The sequence below is a fragment of the Sitophilus oryzae genome, unplaced genomic scaffold, assembly GCF_002938485.1.
Source record: "Sitophilus oryzae breed Bouriz unplaced genomic scaffold, Soryzae_2.0 scaffold_808_pilon_pilon, whole genome shotgun sequence".
Lineage (NCBI taxonomy): Eukaryota > Metazoa > Arthropoda > Insecta > Coleoptera > Curculionidae > Sitophilus > Sitophilus oryzae.
This window is the reverse complement of record NW_022147426.1, coordinates 2,428,751-2,444,657: the sequence shown is the minus strand read 5'-3', so window position 1 is coordinate 2,444,657 and position 15,907 is coordinate 2,428,751. Positions and strand designations below refer to the sequence as shown.

Genomic DNA, 15,907 nt, shown 5'->3' with positions numbered 1-15,907 from the left:
AATTATTGACTATATTTGTTCATGATGAACTCTGATGATAGTAAATAACATTGTAAAATTTTAATAATTATAGTGGCTATATGTCATGGAAAGTTATGTTAAAAAGAATATTGTATTAATATTGTTATACACTTTCAACCCTCATCGATGATTTCTTGACATCCTTCATCCCTTCAAAAACAAATGGAGAAGAATGACACCATTCTCTTCGCTAGGAACGTTACCCCATTGATTAATTCTAACAAACTTGCTTCTCCATATCTTTAATTTACCAGCTTTGCCATCATAATAGGAACAGGCATAAGGCAGCAAAAAGTAATTCAGGCTTAAATGCTTGAAATGTATTGACACTATCAGAATGTTAAAAGCATCGATTGCAAGATATTTTGATTTTATGAAAGTTTTATAAGGCAAATATTTTATAACAATATAAAATTTAATGTCACTTTCAATAAACCTAAATATGGCTCATCGATAATTTGTTCTACTACTCGCTTCACCTATAAAACAACACATATTTTCCAGCACTGTCCGTTCACCATTTTTTCCTCTCATTTCCAGGCAGTATTTTAATTTTTTTTAGGTTGACAACAAATTTACATTTCAGCTTTATAGAACAGTACAGTCAATAATGATAAATCCATTGGAGTATTTCCATTCGTATAAAAAACTATAAACCTAAATATAGAACCTATAAAAATTAGAAACATATTTTTTATATTAACAACGGCCAGTTTGGTTGTCAGCATCTCCCGGAACGGACGTTTTAAAGGAGGCCATCGCTAGCAAACCATTGATGAACCGAATTTCATCCCTAAATTGAGTTGACTGTTCTCCGTCTCCGGTGAATAATTCAAGTAGTTATTATAAGTGGTATCCTCCTCCTCCTCTTACCTCCTCCTCCCACTCCCAATACATATCTTTTCACATATATCCCGACATGCATATACCTCAGATCGCATAAGGGGCCGTTCACTCCTCCCACTTCCAATACACATCTTTTCGCTTATATCCCCACCACATCTTCACCATTTATTATTAAAACGATAGAGTTGTTCGATCATACTAGTAGTCTCTCCAAAATGAGTGAATCAATTAGAAATAGTATTCAGTCAACATCTCAAGAACATAACTCTTTATTTAGTGTGTTAGAATCTCCACCTAGAGAAGAGGAAGAAACTCTAACTGTTTTAAAAAATAAGACCGAAAATGGAGATGATGAGAAGAATAAAAAAGTGGTCTGTGCTATATGTTACGAAATAATTGATTTCAATGAAACATATGTCCCAAATAAGTGTTGTCATTTCTTTTGTTTACATTGTATACTTAGGTGGAGTGATGTAAATTGTGGTTTAAGGGCTATAAATAAATGTCCAATGTGCCGTTCACCATACACATATTTAGTACAGATTCGAGAAGATGTTATTAGATATCATTTTACCATCACAATAAAAAGAGGACCTAATCTGTAAAATAATAAAATTTTAAGAAGAGATATTTTTAGTTTTATTTTACTACACCATAGTTACATTACATACACCAAACCTAAAAAAAAAATGTTGAATATCAACTACTAAGAAAGCTGAAATATTAACATTAAAATATATAAAAAATAAAATATATATCTTAGATAATATGATTTTCATAGTACTAAAAACAAAAATACTTTTAATAATATTTATAATATAAATTTCCATGATGAACACAGTATAAACCGAAAAAAAATGTTGAATATTAACTAAGAAAACTGAAATATTAATATTAAAATTGTATACATTGTTTTAACAAGTGTTATTTAAGAAAAGTGTGTATATTCAAATAATACATATATAACTCTAACCAAAATCTTAAGCAATGCAAAACTAATTTTAACAAATATATATATATATATATATATATATATATATATATATATATATATATATATATATATATACCATATTTCGTTTTTACCATATTTCATTTTTACCATTACAAACAAAACAACATGTAGGATGTGTTACTATAAATAGTTTTACGCCACATACATCACACTTATAATTTTCTAGAAGTGAACACATAGGTTCACTATTAAGTCCTGATGTGAAGTGTGATGTGACATGCCGATGTCTAGCATTATCATTGTCTATGTGTTCTTGGTAAAAATTAAAACATTCAGTACACACATTATTTTGTAAAAACGGTCTTTCATCACTATCTGTTATCCGGAGCACTGTTATAAAATGTTTAAATATGCAGAATACTCCGGATGTCATAGAACGTCTATACTCACGAATGTTTAAATAATGTGTTCGTACGTTGAGTGAGGTGAGGTGATCTTCTTGACAATCTTCCTCAATTGCCGAATCTTCGGAATTTGACAATTCTGCAAAATTATTTAAATCTTCTTCTTTCAAAACACTTATGTTTTTATTTCTAATAAAATCTATAATTCTTCTGACAAAATTCATTTTCTTTTAAAAAACAAACAGATTAAGTCTAAAAGACACACAAACTTGTTATTGTATCGATACATTCCAAACTCATATATATATATATATATATATATATATATATATATATATATATATATATATATATATATATATATATATATATATATATATATATATATAAAGAACAGGTGTCTTGGGGATGCAGTCTAATAAGAAGGTCGTTAGTTCAAGGAAAAACCCTTTATTGTTTAGTCAAGCTTTCGAGAAAACTTAAAACTTCTAGAAACTTAAAAGGTCGTATCACATCTCATAAAAGTGACTGTAGAAGGGGCGTTTTGTCATGTGCATTGTCGGAACATGTTAACAATTTAGACCACAGGATAGACTGGGATGGTGCTGAGATTCTGGATAGAGCTGACTCATTTTGTAAAAGAACTTTTCTTGAAATGGTTCACATAAATTCACAAGTTAACACCATGAATAAAAGAAGTGACACCCAGAGTCTTAGTGTTATTTACGGTTACATTTTAGACTTGTACAGTGGTAAATATGGTTCATTGCGACAAGTGGCTACTCAAGGTTCTCAATAGTTATATTTTCATACTGTAGCTTGGGTGGGGTTTGATTGTTGAGTTTCTGAAAAGATTTTTATCGCTTTTTGTATTTCACCATCGCTTAATGTCATTTGAATGTTAAGATATTATTTTATACTAAAATTTGTATTACAATTCTCTCTTTTTTGAGATCTTGCTTTTCTTTTCAATTCTAAAGTAAATTCTAGTCTGGTTCTATGTAAAGAAAAACTTTTTCTTTTTACTTAAATTAATTTATCAAGTTGTCTAATGCCTGTTTTCTCAGTGTAGCATTGATGTTATATTGCGCATGGTCGATCTCGCTGATGAAACGAACCAATGTGTCAAAATATTTCTATGTAGTTGTTTCTCTTTCACTCTTTTTATTATATGCATAAGTTTATCCTTTTTTACTTATCAAGAGTAACATATTTTACCTTTTTTGAAACTATGGTGTTCGTTAGTGAACGATCGGCGGTGCTAACAAAAACGCACTTTACTGTAAAGAAAATCTTGAAAATTAATTCGTTTCTTTTGTCTTTTGAGTATTTACAATAAAATAATTAGATCGTTCATGAAGCAGAGTTAATTGCTATTGTATTTTAAGATTTTTGACATGCAATTTTCGTGCTTTGACTTTGTACTCACATACACGTTGTATTGTTTTTTATAAAGTTTTTGTAGTTAGTTTTCACGTGTATTTTAAAAGTTGATTTTTACTACTGCATTTGAGAAATGAGGATTCTTTTGATTGTTGAGCAATGTTGTAAACTTTACCATAATCCCACTTTGGTGAGTTGCATTTTAATAGTTTTTACAAGAATAGAAATTGTATTTAATTACTATAATTGTAGAAGAGTCCTGAAGAAGAGAACAACTGAATTCTCGAAAGCTTGACTAAACAATAAAGGGTTTTTCCTTGAACTAACGGCCTTCTTATTAGACTGCATCCCCAAGACACCTGTTTGAATATTTTTCTCAACTAGTCAGTCGCGTAGACTACCCATCTATTACTACTAGATCTACCCGTATTAATATATATATATATATATATATATATATATATATATATATATATATATATATATATATATATATATATATATATATATATATATATATATATATATATATATATATATATATATATATATATATATATATATATATATATATATATATATATATATATATATATATATATATATATATATATATATTAATACGGCAACAAAGTAAAAACTGGCAGACCTTGCATTGTCTACGTACGTCTGCGTCAGATATTCCCTTATATGGGCAAGAAGATGGAATGAAGAACCGCGATATATATTAATACGGCAACAAAGTAAAAACTGGCAGACCTTGCATTGTCTACATACGCCTGTCTTCAGATATTCCCTTATATGGGCAAGAAGATGGAATGAAGAAAAGATATGTATTGGGAGTGGGAGGAGTGAACGGCCCCTTATGCGAATGTGAGTGATGAGGAGGAAGAGGAGGAGGAGGATACCCCTTATAATAACTACTAATTCAGTCATTTCTGCAGGTATCGGACGTAAAGGCGGTAACACGATTTTACCGTCCTTACAAACATGTCCATGATCTTATTCCTGTGACAGCACGACGTTCTATTGCGAATTGGTTACATTGTGACGTTTTTAAAACACTACCACTGCAAACGGCAGCTTTTCATCGATAGAGCTGTCATGGGTTGAGTTATATTTTATATATAAAATGTCTATATGGTTTAATAACTTGAATCAACCTAACTGTGGTTAATATTGTTCAAGATTAATATATTTTTAATGGCCAACAATCTCAAATGATCAACTTTTAAAATGAAATTTTGTGTTTCAGATTGTGTTTTTTTTTCTTTCTTTTTGACCTTGCGTGCTGCTTGGTACACTAAAAAACTCTCCACGTTGGGCACCAAATAAGTATGTGGCGTTTTTAAAACACTACCACTGCAAACGGCAGCTTTTTATCGATAGAGCAGCCATGTGTTCAGTTATATTTTACTAGAGAGACTAATTAACAATAATAGACCAAAAATATTGATATTGGGCGCCAGACCATAGAAAGAAAACACATTTTGTTGCATTTGCTTAAAATTATTGGCTATATTTGTTCACGATGAACTCTGATAGTATATAACATTGTAAAATTTGAATAATACGACGTTCTATTGCGAACAACATCGCATCACAATGGAGGAATGTTATATCCATCGAGACTAAGTTATGTACCCGATTTTCACAAATTTCTTCCACCTTAAGATTTGTATCATAAGGACAGAGGGCATAAAATCCATCAAAAATTATTGGTGTCATTGAAGATTCGCCTATAAAAATTTAACAAGATTTATTATTATCGATCTAGAGCAAAAAAAATAATGTTTACATGTGTTACAATATCTTGTGCCTGCGCTATTAACCCCATATTGGAAAGAATTCTGAAATGAAATAAAAAAATTTGGGTTTTAGTAATAATATACCCCCATGGTTTAGTGTCAGTGTAAAGGTAATTTACAATCCTTCTATCATCTGGCTGATTTAAAGCTACTTTTTTATGGATAGCGTAAACATCGTGTTTAATTATTGATTTGATTATTTTTTGAAAGCATTCAGTAACTTGATTATAGTCATAAATAGACATTGATAGTAATCATCCAATGCGATTGTATCTAAAGCTCTGGACTTATTTCCCTTTGCTTTGTTGTGTCCTTTTAAACTATTGTTACCAATAGCTTTATATGTATACATTTTGGAACTTAATCCAATAAATTCTGTGGTTATTTTTCCATTGTTTGCATCCTTCATCAAACCAATTACCTTTTTATTTTTCAGAGGTATACCAAAAATATGATTTTCATCATAATCTGAAGTATCAAATTTTTGTATATCTTCTTTTTCATCAACAAAAAAATGATAAATCGAAATAAATAAATCAATCCGTAATAACGTTAATAACAATAATAAAAAAATACGACCAACCCTCGACCACTTCGGCGGTTGGTGCTTACCTTGCACAGTACGGCGACGATCGGCGGCTGGTCACTTGGCGGGGCACTCCGGACTCGACTTCACTGTTTCGCGTGCGACCACAAACTGTCGTTTTGAACTGCTGCAGCCAAGGTACTCTACTGGCGCTCCCCTCCACTCAGCCTGCACTAGCAGAGTAGGGCGAGCGGCGCAAATGGTTCGTTTTCTCGCATTAAACTATAGCGACCAAAACCGATCAAAACTCTCTTACAATATGGCAATTAGATATTTAACTTATTTAATTTAACAATCGGAACACTAATGATTTAACAATAAAATGCATTGACTGTCATTATCAAAAGAAGATGAAGTCTCTTTATTCTAGTTTAATATTAATTATCACAATATACAGGGTCCCCCAGGAATAAGTGCAGAAATTTTTATGAACTTCATTACATCGATATATGTATAACATTTTGCACACTCCCCATATTTATTTTTAATATAATTTTACTAATTACTAAACTAACATATATAATTTAAACAAAATCTTATACATACCAAAAATAAATAAAATAATGCATACTGTATATTACTAATTTCCTTTAAAAAAAATTTCCATTACATATATAGCAACATTTAGGATGCATTATAGTATATCAGTTGTGGTAACATACATCACATTTACCACCAAGTGTCATGTTATTCACATTTTCTGGTAATAGTTGTGTGGTGAAGTGCGAAGACACATGTTGATGAGAACCGTACGGAACCCTCAGTTGATGCCGATAGTAGCACTCCCCACACAATTGTACCACTCGAAGAGAACCACTCACGTTAGAATTCATTGTCACCGACACATAATGTTTGTATACACAAAACACTCCGTATTCTAAGGCCTGTTGGTATTCCGTTATGCCAATAAAAGTCGCCTTAGTTGATATATGAGTATCCGACCTGTCATTATCTTCTAATCCGGAGTCATTTGCGTCTTCGACATAATCAAAATCTAAGTCTTCAGCATTGTTAATGTCGCGTTGCTCCAGTAACTCGAATCTATGTTCGTTGGTTTCTTCTGGATTACGTCGATTCCAGAAAAATTCATATATTCTCTGAAATAAATCCATTTCTTCCTCTACAGATTTTTTTTCATTCCATGCTGGAACAATTGTAACTTCTCTTCATCTTCTGCCACCACCCGTCTATATTGCAGCGGTAAATTCTTCACCTTTCCTTCCACCGTTGTATTTTTCGATGAATATGAAAGGCAGAGATGAACTCTTCCATTTACAACCTTTATGTCTTTCAACCATTTCTAATGGAACAACAAAAAAATATTGTACAGAAAAAAAAACAATAAATAAATAAATTAAAAAAAACTAATCTAAAAAGCTAGTGCCCTACCGACTGCGCCAATTTTATGTTGGGAGACGTTTGGAACACAAACACGAGTAGTTGTACTTTATTTTTATTTAACTAGATCTTTCAGAGCGAACTTAACTCTAGGAAGAATGGATGAAAAAAGGCGTGCAATAGATCGAACCAAACAGTTTTATAATAGGAGGTGTACGCGAGAATAGTGTGATTATTATCTATTGTTTCTTCTTCATACAAAACTCAATTCCCAAAAGAATGGATCGTTTACCCATACCATCTTCCTGGAACTCTATCCATGATTGATGTGATCTTATTGTCCGTGGTGAAAATAGTGCAATTTGTTGGTGGTTTGATCGTAATCCAACGACTAAAGGCGGTAATAGAAGAGCAAGTTACTGCTTCCCAATCTTGCTTTGGCAATGTTTAAGGCTTTCATTATGTGGGCAAATTAAACACGGGTCACATTACCAATTGATCAACCCATACCATCTTCCTGGAACTCTATCCATAATTGGTTCCATTTTTTTAGACTTTTTCTGTTTTATATGACAATAATGTTTGATATAAACAATGTATGAAAAAAACACCTTGTTTCCCATTTTCAACATTGTTTAGTAAATATGGTACATAATTAGGAGAACAGAAAAGTGATACTGATATTCCTATTTCTATTTCTGTTACTGGACTATTTCATATTCCATTATTGAGCTGTTCAACCCAAATAGATTGAGATAGGTGTGGAAAGGTCAAAGAGATTCTGGGTAATGTGACTGCATCCGTTTTACCACCAGCCTTTGATCTTAATGAGTATTTTTTAACAAGGTCATTTATTTTGTTGAAAGCATCAGTAGATCCAGAGGTATTAGTTGCTTTCATGTTAGCTATGTTTGGTCCTCTAGCATGCATGTCCCCTTACCCGCCTTCAAAGGTTTTGCTTTGTATATTTTTGGCCCTCATACTCATCAGCATCATCGTTATAAACTTCTATGAATTGTTGTGATGATAGTTATACCATTCGATTTTCTAATATTTTTATTTTCTTATGTTGGGGTTTGTCCTGCTCTTCATTGGGTTGGTTGTGGTGATGGCAGGAAGGCTCTTATTGATTATCGTTTCTTCTTCAATAGAAGGGTAGAAATTGACGTTTGAAAATTCTTTCATTCCACATGCTGTAACAATTTAACTCCTCTTCATTTTCTGCCACCACCCGTATATATTGCAGCGGTAAATTCTTCACCTTTCCTTCCACCGTTGTATTTTTCGATGAATATGAAAGGCAGAGATGAACTCTTCCATTTACAACCTTTATGTCTTTCAACCATTTCTAATGGAACAACAAAAAATATTGTAGAGAAAAAAAAAACAATAAATAAATAAATTTAAAAAAACTAATCTAAAAAGCTAGTGCCCTACCGACTGCGCCAATTTTATGTTGGGAGACGTTTGGAACAATATCACAAGTGGTTGTATAATAAAATATTACACTAGGCAATATCTCGCGCGAACTGAATTTTCTACTTGGTGTTAAAACTATTTTGTCAGACCTCTGCTGAATATCATATATTTTATTCTTCTCCATATAATTACTTATTGACTGTTGTATAGCAGTAGCATTTAACAATGTTCGTGATAATAGCGGTGTTTCTTGTAAATCAAATCTTTTACTGCTACATACTCTACATTCACATCCTACATTTGACTCGTGTTCAATGGTGTTAAATAATACGTTTGGTATGTGATCGTTAATTTCTTTATTTCTTTTGTCCACAATTTTATCAAAGTACGTACGTAGTTCAGCCGATAATCTATGTTCTTCATCGTCCGTCGGTGACATTATGCTTGATAGTGCGTCAAAATCTGGAAATGCCAACGGATCTTCAACTACGTCGTCCTGATCTTCTTGGGTTAGCTCCAAGGTATCTTCAAAATATATATCTTCTTCTTCATATAAATCCACAGTCTCACCATCTAGTAGTATCACTACGGTATTAACGGGGAAATCTATTTGGACTGGGGATGGCAACTGTATATCTATTGCGGCGATTTCTTTCCCAATCTGGGTCTGTAGAGCTCTTATCATATAACTAGGGACGCCGTCTTGTAGTAGTCTTGTACTTTAGTAGTCTTGTACAAATTTAATTTCACCTGATTTAATTGCGTCTAATCTCTGTATGAATTGATTGTTCCATTCTTGATCCATAAATATTAGTTCTTCGATGTCATTAACTTGCTCCCCGACTCTAGTACGACGCATAGGTGTGTATGCCAATGGAATATCCAAAGGATCATCTTCAATTTCTATTTCATTGGAGGCCATCGCGTGAATCAACCTCTGTTTGTTGCTAACTTTTAATTACTTGCATCCGCAAGATTTTCACCTTAAAGGAAAATACCTCTAATTCAATCGAGAAAAATGTTTTTTTTATTTTATTTTTAAACCAGTCCAGAGCAATTTTGTGAGCCTCCCCCGTTTTAGAGAAAGGTCACGGACGCCAAGTTGCCTTGGTTCGGTTCCTCGGGCGCCATCCCAATGTTTAAAGTGTTTGAGAGAACACTAGTGCCAATACGGTTAGCTTTTATACAGTGGAGATACCAGGGAGTGATGAGATGAGAAGAAAATAAAACACACAATTAACTATAACGTAACACTAGGCTTTTATTTAACTAATTAATTATGTACAAAAATAATCCAGGAAGGTTCACGTCCTCGAATCGTAACAACAGTGAAATAAAATGTATATTTAAAGACCCGTAAAGTAAAATTTACAATAACAACCGTGTACCTCTAGAGTTTTGATCGATTATTCCCAAGATGCAACTCTCTGACTGATTCTATCACGCGAATTCAAAACGCGTTCCCGAAATGACGTTCTATTAAATAAGACGACGCGAGTTCCTGATCGACGTCGAATTTAGCGGCGTCCTAATGAACACAGACCTATAAGTACCGGAGCAACACACTCTACTATGACGCGACTCTCTAAACGGCGGCGACGATCACAGCTAAATATTTCTTGGAACGGCGTCCGTTTTGTCAACGAAACATGAACCTCGGATCGGCGTCGACATTAAAAGCGTCCTGCATTACACACACGCGAGCCCTGGATCGATCGCGAAATTAACAGCGCAGCGTCCCGAGGGATACACAAACGCGATCCCTGAATCGATCGCGAAACTAACAGCGTCCTGTGGGATATACAAACACGCGAGCCCTGGATCGATCGCGAAATTAACAGCGTCCCGAGGGATACACAAACGCGAGCCCTGGATCGATCGCGAAACTAACAGCGTCCTGTGGGATATACACACACGCGAGCCCTGGATCGATCACGACGTTAGCGACGTCTCGGCGAGTTGTACGTCGTTTGGATAAGCGCAGCCCGCACACACACCGGCCGGTCAGGACAACCTCGGGATTTCGGCGAGATCCCGTCCAGCATCACTGATGCAGGGTGTCGTCCGGACGACACACCTAGAAAAATACGGGAGCTACAAAACCAGCCTCGGGATTTGGGCGAAGTCCTGGTTTAGCTCCGTGAACATTCGCGACCCGTGTGTTTACTGAACTACCTTAACCGTTATCTGTCTCACTCTCCTTCCTTTCTTTAACAAAAGAAATCGTTCCTCGCGTCCACGGGATCCGATCAACCAGGCCCCTACCTCCTTAGAGGACTGTTGGCCCACCTGAACGAATACAATTTTTGCTAGCTTTTAAATATCGAATCGAAGAAATAGCGATCAAATAGCCCCCCACCTCGTTAGAGGACAGTTGGCCTACCTGAGCGAATACAAATATCTCCGCTCCTCGCGTCCACGTGATCCAATCAACCAGGCCCCTACCTCCTTAGAGGACTGTTGGCCCACCTGAACGAATACGAGTTTTGCTAGCTTTCCGCGTTCCGGTCAAATAGCCCCCACCTCGCTAGAGGACAGTTGGTCTACCTGAGCAAATATAACTATCTCTGTCTCCCTTATCCCTGTAACGCGTCAAGGCAGTACAGTAAACGGTATTAACAATAAAAAGAATATGACCTACTCTCGATCACGTTGGCGGTGGGTGCTTACCTTATACAGTACGGCGGCAGGCGGCTGGCAGCAGGGCACTTGACAGGGCACTCCGGACTCGAACCTCACTGTTTCACGTGCAACAACTGTCTCTCTAGAGCTGCTGTAGCCGAGGTACTCGACTGACGCTCCCCTCCACTCAACCTGCACTGGTAGGGAGAGCGGCGCAAACGTCTCGGTTTCTCGCACCGAACCACAGCGACCAAAACCGATCAAAACTCTCTTACAAAATGGCAATTAAATATTTAACTTATTTGATTCAACAATAGAAACACTAATGAAGTTCATTACAATAATGAGTTAACAATAAAATACATTGACTATCATTATTAAAAGAAAATAGAGTCCCTATTATTCTAGTATAATATTAACACAATATACAGGGTGTCGTAGAAATTTTATGAACTTCATTACAGTACGCGAGAATAGTGTGATTATTACCTATTGTTTTTTCTTCATACAAAACTCAATTCCCAAAAGAATGGATCGTTTACCCATACCATCTTCCTGGAACTCGATCCATGATTGATGTGATCTTATTGTCCGTGGTGTAAATAGTGCAATTTGTTGGTGGTTCTCGCGTGTGTTGGTTGGTTCGTAATCCAACCAGTAAAGGCGGTAATAGAAGAGCAAGTTACTGCTTCCCAATCTTGCTTTGGCAATGTTTAAGGCTTTCATTATGTGGGCAAATTAAACACGGGTCACATTCTGAGACTCTACTTATTAGGAGGCCATTACAGTCACCACATTGCCAATTGATCAACCCATACCATCTTCCTGGAACTCTATCCATGATTGGTTCCATTTTTTAAGACTTTCTGTTTTATATGACAATAATTCTTGAGATAGACAATGTATGAAAAAAACACCTTGTTTCCCATTTTCAACATTGTTTAGTAAAGATGGTACATAATTAGGAGAACAGAACAGTGATCCTGATATTCCTATTTCTATTTCTGATACTGGATTATTTAATATTCCATTATTGAGCTGTTCAACCCAAATAGATTGAGATAGGTGTGGAAAGGTCCAAGAGATTCTGGGTAATGTGACTGCATCCGTTTTACCACCAGCTTTTGATCTTAATGAGTAATTTTTAACAAGGTCATTTATCTTGTTGAAAGCATCAGTAGATCCAGAGGTATTAGTTGCTTTCATATTAGCAATGTTTGGTCCTCTAGCATGCATATCCCCTTACCCGCCTTCAAAGGTTTTGCTTTGTATATTTTTGGCCCTCATACTCATCAGCATCATCGTTATAAACTTATATGAATTGTTGTGATGATGGTTATACCATTCGATTTGGATTCAGCTACCTTTGGTGATTGACTTCCAGACTCATGTTATGGGTTAAAATACATAGAATACTGCTAAAACTGTATATTTTTGGCCCTCATACTCATCAGCATCATCGTTATAAACTTCTATGAATTGTTGTGATGATGGTTATACCATTCGATTTTCTAATATTTTTATTTTCTTATGTTTGGGTTTGTCCTGCTCTTCATTGGGTTGGTTGTGGTGATGGCAGGAAGGCTCTTATTGATTATCGTTTCTTCTTCAATAGAAGGGTAGAAGTTGACGTTTGAAAATTATTTCATTCCCCATGCTGTAACAATTTAACTCCTCTTCATTTTGGTTTGGTTGGTTGTATATTTTTGTAAAACAAATTATATTTTATTTACCTCGAAAAAGCTATTATTGTTGCCCATTAGCATTCACTCCTTTGCTTTGTGTATCCAAACTGATTAGGGTACGACTGTTTAGGAGACGAATGAGTCGCTGTTTTTTCCGCCATAAATTTTATAACATTGCAATATTTGATTCAGCCCATATAACCCACAAAATTCTGGATGTTGATGAATTTAGAAGTATGCTTTGGAATTAAATAAAACAAGATTTTTTTTTAAATACTACTTATATTCTACTTAACAATTTCTCACTATAGTACGACAATTGGCTGGCTGTGACAGTCTTGACTATATTATAATGTAAAATAGGTAATTAACTGGGATACTTAGATATGCTTCTTAGATATGCTTCTGCTTCAGTTGGTTGGGAGAAAGACCTCGCCCTCTTCGCTGCACTCATCCGCTGGTGGGTAGCGTGATTGTCCGGCTAACGTTGGAGAGCTCGTGAGACTCCACCAGTCTCAGTGCGTGAGCTACTTATGGGGAGGGTCAATTCTCGTATCTTCCTAGAAGATAATACACAGCAGTATGCTATTCCAAACAATGATTAAGCACCCAGTTTTGTGGTAGTGTTCTACAGTACCAAGTCGGCTGTCTGTGGTTGCCAATATAATGTACAATGAGAGTCAATCAAAATTTAAATTAAAAAGGTATATTTATTATACCCTAACAATACTTTAACAATATTGAAATTAAATCTGCTGCTACTAATACGAATTAAAAATAAAATTAATCTTAAAATTAAAATTAAAATTGATTAATTTTAATACAGAAGCCGAAAGGCATCAAAAACAAATTGGTAACTAACCAATAAATTGTTAATCTTCTCAAAAAACAACCAAAAAAAATGAATAAGTAATAGACAAAATTCTACTATCAAACTTGAAAATTCAATTTAATTGAATAATTATGAAATCTGGCTATAACAGTTTAAATCAAGTTAAGAATTAAATAGTTCGCCCAAATTATTTTAAAAAGAGGTAAAGATAAAATGTATCTCCCTCTCTCTGTCTCTCTCTCAAAAAAATATATAATCAATTTAATAAAAAAAAATAGCAAGACCACTACCACACTACAGGTACGATTCTATAAGATAAATTTAAAAAAAAACGTGGTTCTATCAGCCATATATTATTTATTACTTTGCACGTGCTAAAACAAAATCAAAAAAAATGTAATACGAAGAGACGACGATTTAAATTATAAAAAAAATATTATTAATAATAAATTAATCGACAGATAAGGCGAGAAAAAAAATTAGAAAAATCTTCTGTCGAGGAGTCAAACGAGAAAAATAACCACCACAGGGTCCAGGTATGGAGAAGCCACCCTCTGGCAAGTAAAGTTTTTTCAAAGATGACTATAGTCGTTAATAATAAAATTATAACAGCTTTACTTACCAAAGGCCTGCTTTTCCTGGGATATTCCTGATCGTACTCCTACAGCAGTTGGTTCTCTCGGACAGCCTGACTCTGTATCGAACACCTGCCGTGTTCACACACGGTTCCACGTTGTGGCGTCTCCGTGTATATATATATATATATATATATATATATATATATATATATATATATATATATATATATATATATATATATATATATATATATATATATATATATATAGAAAATTTTCTTGCCTTTAGCTGTGTATTTTTCTATATATTTGGTACGTCGAAAGATAGTAGAGAAGAAAACTATCTTACGATAAATCTAAGCACCTAAGCACGTGCTCTTATGAGAAAAAAAAACTGTATCTATATAAAAAACAAAATAAAAAAACAATAGGTAGTTACCTACGTTTAGAAAATATATTAAGTAATGAAATAATTGCTGAAATAAATTGTTAAATAGAACCAGATAGTGAAGGAACATAATTTGGAGAACAAAACAAAGATCCAGCGATTCCTATTTCTATTTCAGAAACAGGACTGTTCAATATTCCATTTGTTAGTTGTTCTTCCCATATGGATCTTGATAAATGTGGAAAAGTCAAAGAAATCCTGGGTAAAGTTACCGCATCAGTTTTTCCACCTGCTTTAGATCTTAGAGAGTACTTTTTGACAAGATCATTAATCTTGTTAAATGCATCTGTTGATCCTGATGTATTGGTAGCCTTCATGTTTGCAAGGTTGGGTCCTCTGGCATGTAAGAAAGTCAGAGAAAAAAAGAGAGTCAATGGTTTGAAACCTGCAAATGAATAATCACCAGCAGTGGACACTAGCTTTAGTAACTCAGTTTTGAAAGAATCTTCTTTTGCAAACTCATAAAATTTTATGATATTATCAATTGAAGACATTAATATATTTAAAATATCGGTTTTTTGTGATGTTCCGGAAACATCACAATCAGTAGAACGATATTAAATAGGGATTTCGTTATTGAAAAGAAAGAATGGTTTAGATTATCAGTTATTAATTGGAAATTGGTTTATATAATTTTACCATTACTTATTTTAATAAACATTTCTTAAATTCATTTAGGAATATGAGTCTAATAATGTTGAAGTGCAAGCTGTTGATTACGGCTATAAACATACTATTTCTTATAAATATTTAAGGGAATTAACCCAAGATCTTTCTCAAATCCCAATTTTAGCCATTAAATGCCATTTTCCCTTAGTAAATATGGATCTCTATGGACAATGAGAAAAATAAAAGTTGCTTTTCATTTCAAATGAGACACAACTGCTGCTACTGTCATATATGTTATATCCCTATTTAACCTTCAAATGACTTTATTTACTTTTTATTGTTATTTATTGTTTATTCCAACGTTAAACGTTTA

General features: G+C 34.0%; 1 protein-coding gene across 5 annotated transcripts in view; it reads left to right on the top strand.

Moving 5' to 3' along the window:
• The window catches only part of LOC115888829, a 78,647-nt gene that overhangs the window by 38,874 nt on the left and 23,866 nt on the right, over positions 1 to 15,907 (top strand). The window lies entirely within an intron of this gene.